At 45.1% G+C, this 13,501-nt stretch overlaps 1 long non-coding RNA gene across 2 annotated transcripts in view; it reads left to right on the forward strand.

Annotated features, from left to right (window-relative positions):
* The window catches only part of LOC135182341 (uncharacterized), a 72,592-nt gene that overhangs the window by 20,949 nt on the left and 38,142 nt on the right, over positions 1-13,501 (forward strand). For both annotated transcript variants that reach the window (XR_010305173.1, XR_010305172.1), the window contains exon 2: positions 11,360-11,458. This is a non-coding gene — a long non-coding RNA (uncharacterized LOC135182341). The remainder of the gene's footprint in view (positions 1-11,359; positions 11,459-13,501) is intronic.

Consider the following 13,501-nt stretch of genomic DNA (forward strand, 5'->3'; position numbering starts at 1 on the left):
CCTTTAGTTTTCTACAGCCTAAGGGTTATTCCGAGAGTGTCCCCAGAGTTTTCTGCCTACTGAGATTCAGGATTCACTGAGGATTTCAATTCAAGGCTGCAGTAGAAGTCAGAGTTTGTTATGTGACACAAACTGGGGCTTCCAGATCTTGTGATGATGAATGCAGCAGAAGTACATGATGCCTTCCTCTGCTCTGCTCCATGCCAGAATGCTAGTGGCACTATTTCCCCTGTTCTTCCAGAGCACCCAACTTTAGCATAACCCAAGTCTTAGTTTGTGCACAATTTCCTTTTAACCTTGGTCATCTTTAATGACAGTATTGAATATTATGAGAATCCAAACATAAGGAGGACAGAGACATATTGGAGTGGGTTCAGGGGAGGAGCACAAAGATGATCAGAGTTGGAGCATGTCTGCTATGGTGACAGGCTGAGAGAGTTGGGTTTTTTTTCAGTCTGGAGAAGGCTGCACTGCAGTATCTGAAGGCAATCTACAGGAAGGCTGGTAAGGGGTTGTTTAGAAGGTCTTGCAATGACAGGAGCAGTAGCAAACTGGAGCAGGGGAGATTTAGGTTGGACATCAGGAGGAAATGCTTCAAAATGAGGCTAGGGAAATAAATACTGGAACAGGTTGCCCAGGGGTGTGGTGGAGTCCCATCACAGAAGACATTCAAGATCAAACTTGACAGGTCCCTGAGCAATCCGTTCTAGTTAGGAATGTCCCTGCTGCCTGCAGAGGGGTTAGACAAGATGACCTTTAAGGTCATCAATCCAATGCAATCTGTGAACCTGTGATATTGTAAAGTTCTGTGGTATTGTGAAGTTTCCCTGTGTGAACTCCTCAGCTTCGTCCAGATTGGTACAGGCTCTGTGCTGCTATTCAAAGTAAATTCTAGCACTCAGGTTACTGGTCTGAATGCAGAGCTACCCTTAGTTGCATGCAAATAGATCTCATTTGCTCAGACAAGAGGCAACCCCATTTCTTCTCCTCTGAAAGCTTGTAAATGGCTATCAAAATGATCTGGCCAATATATAATTATCTATAATCTGCAGCAGCTCAGCTCTGCTATTATCTGCAGCTTCTGATAGACTCAATTTCAGGGTCCAAATGGGGTGCTAGTGCAAAGGGCTGTGATTCCCATGGGAGTCTGGTAGGCTGGGAAAGGCAGTGCTGGCTGTATGCATTTGCAAAAGGCTTTCAGAAATAGCACTGTGCTAAATTACTTCAGAACTTAATCCTAATGTTAGGAAATAAGTTAATGCTATCACTGCTGAGCCTTGCATCATGGAGCAGGAGCTGTTGTTGCTCCACACAAATGTAATGTGCCTTGGAAAAGACTTCGTATTGAGCACAAACCAAAAGAACTCCCAACACATCAGCACAACCTACTGAGCAGTGCAGAGGAAATGCTACTTCTTCCAAGTAACTAGTGCTAGAATGAGAGGGAATGGCCTCAAGATGTTCCTTCTCCCAAGTAACCAGTGCTAGAACAAGAGGGAATGGCCTCAGGATGTTCTTTCTCCCAAGTAACTAGTGCTAGAACAAGAGGGAATGGCCTCAAGATATTATTTCTTCCAAGTAACCAGTGATAGAGGGAATGGCCTCAAGCTTCACTGGGGAAGGTTTAGCCTGGTCACTGGAAACATTTTTTTTCATTGAAAGAGTTGTCAAGCCCTGAAACAGGCTGCTCAGGGCAGTGGTGGATTCCCCTTCCTTGGAGGAGCTTAAAAGCCTTGGAGACTTGGTGCTGAGGGACATGGTTTAGTGGTGAACTTGGTAGTGCTGGTTGGACTTGATGATTTTACAGATCTTTTCCAACCAAAGTGATTCTGTGATTCTCTAATTTTGTCAAAGTAGGTAAAAATAGCAAATATTCAATGAGGCAAATGATACTTTTCTCATCTTCATGAGCAGAAAAGTGATGTATAACCATTAGTTCCACAGTACTCATTAATATCTGGATAGGCTTTTCCTGTTTGGATATAGCCTTACAACACAGTGAGGTTTAATCCTCAGCCACCAAAAATTCACAGACAAGACATGGAGGCAGGAATAGAAGTTCAGGGAGCAGTGCAGCTTAGCTCATTAAGGTTGTTGAGATGTCATGTAGCTGCTTGCTGAAAGAATGGGCAATGAGTCTAGGGAACAGCTCTTATGAGGAGAGGCTGAGGGAACTGGGTTTGTTTAGTCTGGAGAAGAAGAGGCTGAGGGGAGACCTCATTGCTCTCTACAACTCCCTGAAAAGAGGTTGCAGTGAGGTGCAGGTTGGTCTCTCTAGTATGGAGCAACAGAGCAAGAGGAAGTGACCTCGAGCTGTGCCGGGGAGGGTCTAGGTTGGAGATTAGGAGGTATTTCTTTCCTGCCAGAGTAGTTAGGCATTGGAACAGGCTGCTTAGGGAGACAGTGGAGTCATCAGCCTTGGAGGTGTTTGAGAAGTTTGGGACATGGTTTAGTGGCCATGGTGGTGTTGGATTGAGAGTTGCACTGGATGCTTTTAGAGATCTTTTTCAATCAAAGCAGTTCTGTAACCGGGAGTGAAAACAAACAGTCAAGACAGGTATCTGCAGGGGGCTGATCAGAAATGTGAGTTCAAGCACTTATTTATCAGTGTGTATAAAGCCAGTTTGTCTGCATGCTGCTGAGCCTTTGGAAAGATGGCAATCATTCTTCACACTGAGTCGCTTTCCAGATGTGTCTTAAACCGCTTCAGTGTGACTTCTGTCTGCGAGCTCAGGCGTTGCTCAGCCTTCTCTGAAACCAGGACAGCCTTCTCTCTCATCGTGGGCAACCAGGCAAAGCTGTGGCACCCCAAAGCTCTGCTGAGTGATGTGTGGGGAGAGGAGGTGCACAAATCCCCTCTGTGGGCCAAGGAAGCACACAGGGATCTCTCTTGCATTGCTGCCTTTTCCCCGCACTGCCTCACAGATGGAACATGGAGCGGAGCCTCTCTTCTGAGAAAATGACTCACCATGGCTTCTGCTCTCATCTGAAGATGTCCAGGCAGAACAAATAGCGTGTGACCAGAGGCCAATTACAGCTGGGGATTTGGATTAAAAATAAAAAGGAATGAGAACATTTGTCACCAAATTCTCCATCCTTCAAGAAGCAGAAAAATTTCTACCCGGGAATGAAAGCAGAGTTTGTTTTTCATCAAAGTGCTTCTGTTTGACTAATTTTTTTCTGACCTCAGGAATATTTTGATGAGAGGAATCCTGCCTCATGAATTTGGCTTAGGGAAGCAATCTGTGAAACAACACAATGTGTGAGATTTTTCTGGCTGGGAAGAGAGGATGTCATGCCTGTGGAAAGCTGCCTGCACCATGTACTTCAGAACAGAGTAGATGAGCAATGAGACTGAAGTTCTTCACAGTAGAGATCACAAATGTGTAGAATCACAGATTTGTAGAATGGTTTTGGTTGGAAAGGACCATCTAGTTCCAACCCCCCTGCCATGGGCAGGGACACTTTCCACTAGACCAGGTTGCTCAAGGCCTCATCCATCCTGTCCCTGAACACCTCCAGGGAGGGGGCATCCACAACCTCCCTGGGCAACCAGTTCCAGTGTCTCGCCATCCTCACTGGAAATAGTTTCTTCCTAATTTCCAGTCTAAATCTCCCCTCTTCCAGCTGAAAGCCATTGCCCCTTATCCTGTTACTACAAGCAAAAAAAGGGGAAAAAAAATGTGAGGTTGATATCCTACTGCCAGACAGGGCCAGAACAGGGAGAAAAGTTTACACTTCTGTTGTCTGGAATAAAAGTTTGGTTTATGTCCAAGGTAGGTTTTACAAGGAGGTTATCTGCTTTGAGTTAATTGTCAGTTACCAGAGATGTAAAGCTCCTTTGTGGATACAAGGTCCAAGCAGCATTTTACTCCTGATGTTCCCCTCGTTTTACAGGTTCACATATTCACAGATGACCTCAAAGGTCATCTTGTTCAACATCCCTGCAGTGAGCAGGGACACCTCCAACTGTAGTGATCAGGCTTCCCAGGGACACATCACAGAATTATAGGTGGTCCGGGCTGGAAGGGGCCTTAAAAGGTCATCTAGTCTAACCTCCTCTGCAGTCAGCAGGGACATCCTCAACTATCACAGTATCACAGTATCATTAGGGTTGGAAGAGACCTCACAGATCATCAAGTCCAACCCTAAATAAGCTGTAGGTTCCACCAAGATCAGGTTTCCCAGAGCCCTGTCAAGCCTCACCTTGAGTATCTCCAGTGCTATTCTCCTCAAGTACCTCTATAGGCAACCTGTTCAAATGCTCCACCACCTTCATAGTAAAGATCCTGTTCCTAACATCCAATCTAAATTTGCTTTTCCCATCACCGCAGGCCTTGGGGTACAGTCCATCCTTCATGTATCCCCTTTCAGGTACTAGAAGGCTGCTATTAGGTCTCCCTGGAGCCTCCTCTTCTCCAGGCTGAACAAGCCCAGCCCTCTCAGCTTGTTCTTGCAGCAGAAGTGCTCCAACCCCCTGATCATTTTTCAATTTTAATAATTTTTTTGAGTCTGATGTTGAATATCATCAGGGATGGGGTCTCAACCACTCCCCTGGGGAATCTGTTCCTTCTGTTGAGCTATTGTTGAAGGAAGGTGTGTTGCTGTGTAGGTGAGCGTGGATCACCTGTTGGAAACAGCCATCAAGTTGGAGGGTTTTGGTTGTACTCAACACTGATCAGGCCACACCTTGAGTACTGTGTCCAGTTCTAGGCTCCTCAATTCAAGAGAGATGTTGAGATACTGGAATATGTCCAGAGAAGAGCAATGAAGCTGGTGAGACACCTGGAGCACAGCCCTGTGAGGAGAGGCTGAGGGAGCTGGGGGTATGCAGCCTGGAGAAGAGGAGACTCAGGGCAGACCTCATTGCTGTCTACAACTACCTGAAGGGAGGTTGCAGCCAGGTGGGGGTTGGTCTCTTCTCCCAGGCAACCAGCAAGAAAACAAGGGAGAGGCCTAGGCTGGATGTTAGGAGGAAGTTGTTGGCAGAGAGAGTGATTGGCATTGGAATGGGCTGCCCAGGGAGGTGGTGGAGTCACTGTCCCTGGAGGTGTTCAAGAAAAGCCTGGATGGGGCACTTAGTGCCATGGTCTAGTTGACTGGGCAGAGCTGGGTGCTAGGTTGGCCTGGATGATCTTGGATGTGTCTTCCAACTTGGTTGATTCTATGATTCTATTTTTGGGGGGTTGTTTAGTAGTTGTTGTTTTGGTAAAGTCCATTTCTGCATTGCTTAATTCAGAACAAGGACAGGACCATGACTGACCTTACTAAAGACAGAGCTGTACAGTGCAGTCAAAACCATAGGAAGAGGCCATTCTGCTCACTGCCTGCTATCTGCATGAGCACGGTGTTTGCTCTTCAGTTAATCACTCACCCACTCCTTCTAGCTTGCCAGCTTCTCCAGGCCGGTGCCGAGTGGTTTGGTTTGATTGTGCCGTAGTTACACATTTACCCACTCCTGTATTCCCCAGCTGGAGCAGTAATCAGCCATCAGTACAGTCTGTAAGTCACAAAGTCCTCGGGCTGATAATTTCGTCATTCCTTTATCATCTGGCAGCGACCCACCGCTATCAGTTTGGCAGCCAGTGGAGCAGTGGTGCTCTGCTTACAGATTGTCACTCCACTATTTTGTCTATATGCCCAATCCTACATGAGGCAGGCCAAGGAATTTCGCTGAGTCAGCTCCAGCGCTTGGGCTTTGCAGAGCTCTGTAAACAGCACTTCCCAGAGAAGAAACCCAAGAGCACTCCGTGGCAAGGAACAATGTGGTTTAAATACATTTAGTGAGAATTACTTAACCAGATCATCAATCAAGTGACCAAAAAAAAAAAAAAGAGAGAAGTAAGATCTCATTTGTAATCCTTTGCTGCTTTGGGTAGAATAAAAGGTTGGTGGGTGGCAGGAAATTAAAATCCTGTTTTATTTGCCCACCTGCTTCTTTCTATGATAGAATCATAGAATGCTTTGGCTTGGAAGGAACTCTCAAAGTCTTCTTTTCCAAACTCCTCAGCAGTCAGCACATCTTTAACTAGATCAGGTTGCTTAGGGGCCCATAAGACTTGACCTTCGCTGTCTCTAGAGATGAGGCCTCCACTACATCTCTGGGCAGCCTGTTCCAATGGTTCACTACCCTCACTGTGAGGAGCTTCCTCATGGTGTCCAACATAAACCAGCCCTGCTCTAGTTTAAAAAAGAATGATGCTAGAAAGGACTGAGAGATCTCCCAAACCATTCTCCTTTTCCAAGGCAGGAGCTGAGAGGCTTCAGTTGTTCCGGAGAGAGTGAAAGGGAAAAAAATGAACTTTGGTGACAGAAATACCTGAAAGAGTGACTGTTGTAGAGGAGCATTTCTGTATGATTGCCCTTTCTGTGAGTAAGGTTAGAGGCCAGACACACAAAACCTGTTGTCAGGAAATGCTGTTGTACAGTGGCAAGTGTAGCCTGATCTGCAACATCTCTGGAGCTTTTATGAGTGAATCTGTGAGTTACATGTTCACCCAGGTAGGTAAACATAGAGTTAGGCTGTTTGTTGTCTCTGAGGTGGGGTTTTGCAGGCTTTGTTGGCAGCTCCAGTGCTGAAGTGGAAAAATCCCAACACGTTTAAGCTAACTAAAGGAAATGCTTTGATGAAACACAATTAACTTACAGCTCCTGTTACCACAGGCCAATGGTGAGGACATTTACACAGCAAGCAGCTTCTTTCAGTGGGTAAACCTTTGCTAATGAGAACAGTGTGGCCAGATGTATAAAATAAGCATTTGTCTCCTGGAAAGCCATCAATGACCGGCTCATTTAGAAGGAGAAGCCCAGCAGCGCTTGTTATGTTAGCAGCAGCAGCACACCATGTACTATCTGTTGCTCACTTCAACCTCTTAAAGGCATTTTAGATTTCCTCCTACAGGAGCAATTCCCCACGTTTGAATACTTGGACCACACTTTGATGCAAAGGCTGCCTTGTAGTCCCTTCTCTTTCTGTTCTTGGGTGTACCCACTCAACATCTGCACCTCACCCAACCATAGTTTGCAAAGAGTGCTGCTTCTTCCAGCCCTGATTGCATATTATTCCCATGGCAAATGAAGTTGCATAAGAGGGACAAACATTAAGAAAGCATTTGATGTATTGTTGCTTGTTCTCTAATAATGAACACAGCAGCTGAAAACAAAGAGGAGAACTCACCTGCAACAGCCTGTTCTAAGCAGCCAGCATTCTGGGAAAGCTGTCTTCTGAAATGGGCTATCAGGCAAGATTGGATGAAGTGTTTGGAAAGGCAAATTTGAACCCTATCTCTTGAATACTGAGAAATATTGCCACACATCATACCTATGTTACAAGTTCAATCTGATCTCTTACAGTCATTTCCAGATGGATGGATTCCTCTCATTCAAAGTCAGGATAGCCTTTGAGAACCTAATCCTGCAGTTAATCATTGTACTTTCTGAAGATTTGCTTTCTGGAATAATCTCCCAAGGGAAGCAGTAGATTCCCCTCCATTGGACAGTTTAAGACTTAGCTTGACAGTCTGCTGCACCATCTCATTTCAGCTCTGCTATTACCTAGAAAGGTTGGACCAGGTGATCCTTGGGTCCTTTCCACCCTGGCATTCTGTGATTCTGTGAAGATGCTGAAAGCCCTTTGACATCATCTTGTGCAAACAATGTAAATGAATGAGGTAGCTCCCTCTCAGAGAGTGATCTCAAATTCATTTCCATAGGCTGCAGAAGGATCAGCATCTCCAAAGTGCTCATCTGAAACAAGGATGTTTGCAGGGCGTTAACACCATGCTGAGCTCCTTGCTTTGTAGTAAGAGACTGCTTGGAATGCTTGGATTTTAGACAGCCTTAAAATGAAGTTAGATGAAATCAAGCCACAGTACACAGGCCCATTTTGTCCTTGTAAATAGTAAACTAGCTAGAGGACAGGATCTAGAAGGAGTCTAGAAATCCATTCAGAAAAAAAGGGAAAGAAAAAAAAAAAAGGAAGGAAAAAGAAAAAGCTGAGTCTATTAATGGAAAGCTAAGGGTAACAATTCTTCACTTTGAGGGTGGCAGAGCACTGAGACAGACTTCCCAAAGAGGCTGTGGAGTCTCCTTTTCTGGAGGCACTCAAAACCTGCCTGGACATGATCCTAGGTAATTTAATCTCGGCGATCCTACTCCTGCAGAGGGGTTGGACTGGATCTTCAGAGGTCCCTTCCAGTGCCCTCAGTCTCTGTGATTCTGTGACTGGTGTAACTTAAGCATCATTTTTCCCTCCCTAATGAAGCCCTGATAATTAACCAAGCTATCTCCCCCCCTGCCTCATATGATAGGTTTTTTTTCCTGCAGCTTTTGATCATCGCTGTCCATTAACTCCTGAAATATCAGACAATGTTAAAAAAAACCCCCAACAACCAAAAATCTATTACTTCTCTAAAAGGAAAAGAATGTTATGAAAACAAACTGTGGGTTTTTAGGACTTTTTGCAATTTCCTGAGGTTTGTTCTCGAGCTGGGGAACAGCAAGTCCTCACTCTCCAGCAATTCGTGGGAACGGTGGACTGTGCACAAGAGGGTGGTTAGTGTAAGGCTGCTCAGGAGGGAGAGACAGACTAATGCAGTGGTCTGCTTTCAAAAGCTCTTTTGGAAGGGTGCTGCTGTCTCTGAAGGGCAGCGTGCATTTGAAGCAGGCATTGTCAGGCAGTGTCAAAATGCCACCAGGAAAAGAGTGGACGTGTCAGCAGCTGGTTTACTGCTGGCTCAGGAGGATGGCTTTCCTCATCCATAAACAGGGGCTTCCTATGGAGAGAAATTCACATCCTACATAAGAAAGGCAGTAAGGTGCTTTTCTCTGCATTTCCCAGTTCTCCTTCCCTGTCTCCTTTTCAGGCATCTTAGGACTATGCCATCAAACTCAAGGCAAGGACATAAAACTCATGGATTGTGGTGGTGAGAGTCAGTTGTCAGCCAAACAGATGTTTTGGCTGCTAAGTGGTGCCTGCCTTTTTTAGCAACAGCAACATAATACTGCTGTGCATTGGGATCGTGCTTTGCTCTAATCCAGAAACTCAAATGTTGTGCAGCAGTGTTATGTTGCCAATCATCCCACCCTTTGTAATCCCAAATTTGAGTTTTTTTTTTTTTTGGTTGGTTTTTCTTGTACAGGTAAAGCTTCACACCTCTGCTCACTGAGCCTTAACCTGCCGATTCCAGATGTTCATTCCAAAATCTCACGATCAGGCTGAATTAAACTCTTTTGCTCCAGAATGCTGAAGCCACAGAACTGCAAATTTACACAACATGGTAGGGTTTGGAAGGCATCTCTGGAGATCATCTAGTCCTTGCTGGAGCAGGATCACCCAGAGTAGGTCCCACAGGAATATATCCAGGCAGGTTTTGAATGCCTTCAGAGTTGGAGACACCACAGACTCCCTGGGCAGCCAGCTCCAGGCTTCCATCGAGCACTTTGACAGTGACATGTGTTGACTTGTATTCAGGTGGAACCACTTGTGTTCCAGTTTGTCCCCTTTGCTCCTTGTCCTGTCACTGGGCACAACTGAAAAGAGTCTGGCCCCATCCTCCTGCTCTCTGCCTTTTAGCTATTGATCAGCTTTGAGAAGATGCCCTCTCAGTCTTCTCAGAATCCCAGCATGGTGGGGTTGGAAGGGACCTCTAGAGGTCCCTCCCTAGAGGTTTGTAGTCCAAACCCCTGTTAAAGCAGGGTCACCCACATCAGGTTGCCCAGGATCAAAATGTTCAGTGAAGGAGACTCCCCAACCTCTCTGGACAGCCTGGTCCTGTGCTTCAGCACTCTCAAAGCAAAGAATATTTTTTATATTTAGGTGGAGAAGTCTTTGTGATGTGATTTAGAAATGTGCAGGGTGTGTGTTTTATCTTAGTCATTAAACAAAACTTGAAAGCAGATGGTACCCAGAAAAGCTCTCATGCATCCCAGCTGGTGGGACTGATTTCTGAATCTGACAGCCACCCTCTGAGAAATCTTTCTCCATCAATTTTTGCACCCCTAATAGCATCACCCTTTAGTGCTTCACTCGCTTCTTCCTGTGAATGGTACATTCAGTTGTGCAGAGTCATCTCACAGCACATCTACTGCTTCTCCCTTGAGCCACAGAGGCCAAGTCTGTCAAAAAGGGAAATTAAATTAAAGTGGTGTGATTTTGCTCTTGATAAGAGTATGTGAACTGCCTATTGTCTTGCTACTGGCTGGGTAGTGTAAGATGGGCTGTTACTTGAGCAAATCAGCAACCAATTAAGGTATGTGAAGCTAGAATCATCTCTAACTGTCCTGGTCTTTACTTTTTTCTTTATTAGGCTAAAAAGATAAAATTTTAAAAAATAAAATTGTCCTTAAGCCTTTTGAGACCTCACTTCTCCATGACCCATGAGGTCTTCAAGATAATCATGTAATGGTTCAGATTATTTCAGCTGTTCTCTTCAGTACTCCAGGGTAAATTCCTTGCAGCTTCCTAATTTGAATATATTGAACTCAGCGGAACACATTTAACCTATTTTTTTCCTACTCTCTGTACTCCACTTTGTTGCTAATTTTAATTATGCTGAGCATCTGGTAAGATTTCACCTTTCCCTGTTAAAGACCTAAGCAAAGAAAAAGTTAAACAATGAGTCTTTACTTTGTCTTCTGTTATTTCCTCCTCTGCCCCTCTGTGATCTCATTCTTGCTGTTATTTTTATTCTAATGTGTAGAATCTTTTCTCATCCTCTTTAATGCCTCATGCAAATTGTTGGTTTTTACTTTAATATTACAATCAAATTGGGTCTTTTTAGTGTGGAAAAGAGCAGACTGAGGCGGGGTACTCATCAGTGCTGCTCAGTACTTCAAGGGGAGGTGTCAGGATGGAGCCAGTCTTTTCACACTGGTGCCCAAGAGGTAACTGGCACAAACTGGAACGTAAGAAGTTCCATCTAAATTTGAAGAGGACCCTCTTTAATTTAAGGGTGCTGGAGCCCTGGAAAAGACTGCCCAGAGAGGTGGTGGATTCTCCATCTCTGCAGACATTCCAAACCCACCTGGATGTGTTCCTGTGTGACCTTCTCTAGGTGAACCTTCCTTGGCATGGGGGTTGGAGTGGATGATCTCCAGAGGTCCCTTCCAACTTCTACCAATCATCTTCTGTGATTCTGTATTTGCTGTCTTGCATGGCACCAACAGAGAAGAAACACTTGGGATTTTAGATCCGAGCATAGTAGGGAAGAGGTGTCCTAGCAAAAGCAGCTCCAGTAATTTGCTCTAGCCTGGTAACTGAATGCATTATAGTGGTTAGAGAATGCATGTGAGTCTACTGTTTGTAAACCAGCTACACTGACCTGAGGTGATCTATAGCAGTGCTTCTTCACCTTTCCAGACATCCCCACTCTTCCGCGAGACCAGAGAAAGCAGCACACAGAAGCACCAGGAGAGGAGGGGAAGTAAAGGAGCTGCTCACCTGCAAGCAAACACACAGGTGGGAAAAAGAAATCTTAAAGGAGCAGTCCTAGCTTACTTTTCCTCTTTGTAAATCAGATCTTTCTGATGGTGTTTTGTAAGGTGGCCAGTGGAGTTTTCTTTGGGAAAAGAAACAGTTTTAGATACTAACAGTACCCAAACCGTACCCAGCTCCTCATTCCTGAGCTGTGGGCAAGCTGTGTCTGCAATGGGCTGTGGCGTGGCTGGGGAGGCCCTGCACACAGTGCTACCAGCAAAGAATGCTACAAGTTGAGATGTACTCTCCAAATCTGCTCTGTCTTGCTTGCACAGTAGTTCTTTACACATGACTGAAGTGGTGATGGGTTTAGGAATAGTGCAGAAGATACTCGAAGGGGGATGGAGGAGTAAGGAAAAGGTTTAGTGTGCAGCTGACTTTCTAGATGTTCTCAGCTAATCTACAGCTAGTCTACAACTACCTGAAGGGAGGCTGTAGCCAGGTGGGGGTTGGCCTCTTCTCCCAGGCAAGCAGCAACAGAACAAGGGGCCACAGTCACAAGTTGTGCCAGAGGAGGTATAGGCTGGATGTTAGGAGGAAGTTGTTGGCAGAGAGAGTGATTGGTGTTGGAATGGGCTGCCCAGGGAGGTGGTGGAGGCACCGTCCCTGGAGGTGTTCAGGAAAAGCCTGGATGAGGCACTTAGTGCCATGGTCTGATTGATTGGCTAGGGCTGGGTGCTAGGTTGGACTAAATGATCTTGGAGGTGTCTTCCAACCTGGCTGATATTATGATTCTATGATTCTGATCACTTATCTGCAAGCCCAGTGCTCTCCTGTCAGTAAGATGTACTGTTTACTGAAAGTCTACTCCTGGACTAGCCTTATCCAGTGGACAGAATCATAGCATTGTTCTAGCTGCAAAGCAGCAGCTCTTAAGTTCATCAGTCTAAGAGCACCATGGCCACTAAACCACATCCCCAAGTACCATGTCCACTCATTTCTTGAATGCCTCCAGGTGTCACGCTCAGAGTTGTCAAAGCAGGGAGCTGGGAATGGTCTGAGCAGAACAGTGTTTTTCACTCTGGGAAAGGTGCAATTTGGAGGCTGTGATTTTATCTTTGAAGCCACACTTGAAAGACATGTTCAAATGCCCAATAAAACATGTTGGAGTCTTAATCCACTGAGTAATTACTCCTTTCCAATTAGAGCAGTGGCATTAAATTGCAGCTGGGGCAATTCCTAAGAAAATCTGAAGATATCATCATATGACAACATTCTTGTGCCCTGCAGTCCTGACATATGCAAAATGCCTGCTGAGCTTTTTGCTCAGAGAGGTCCTGTGTGTCTAAGCAAGGTGGAGTAGGCTTAATGTGGAATAAGCAGCTCTTTGCCATGCAGCTACCAAAGTGCAACCCTGTCCCTCTGGATGTGAAGCAGAATGTACCCACTGCCTGTGATTTAAAGCTTTTACCAGGCATGCCAAGAGTATATTAGTTTACTCTTGGCAGTGGGAATTGCATTTGTGTAACAACAGGCTTAAAAACCCTGTGAAGAAACATTGTCTGATCTGCAGCATGGGACTCATTCATTTTGTTGTTGTCATTTTACTGCAAATTAAACAAAACAAAACAAAGTGGGTGCGAGACAGGGTTCCAAAAATCTGTAGGGTACTTTGGAATGTCTTATTTTCAAGTGAAACCCCAGCAGATTGGGTAATAGCTCCATCTATGACTTATTTAAGGCTTTTAAGTAAAGAATGTAAAGGAAAATGTTTGTTGTAGGTGTCTCCTAGACACACCACTCTCCCTACACTATCTCATAATGTGAGTTCACAAGGATTTCAAAACCAGTGCCTAAACTTAGGCTCTTAAATCTGTGTTTAAGGACTCAGAGTCCAGTTGCTTGTTGTGTAGCACTTCTTAGTACCAGGCTTTGTGTTTGTTCGACTAAATGCAGGTCAGAGAAGGATCAAACAAAGCCAGTGAGTGAGAGCACCCACCTGTAAGGGGCAGACAAAGGTTTCAAGGCATTGCACTGCCTTCTAGATGAGTGCTGTGACTTTCTGTGCCTATTTATTTATGCAAA

This window comes from Pogoniulus pusillus, chromosome 16, assembly GCF_015220805.1.
Source record: "Pogoniulus pusillus isolate bPogPus1 chromosome 16, bPogPus1.pri, whole genome shotgun sequence".
In the NCBI taxonomy this organism is placed as follows: domain Eukaryota; kingdom Metazoa; phylum Chordata; class Aves; order Piciformes; family Lybiidae; genus Pogoniulus; species Pogoniulus pusillus.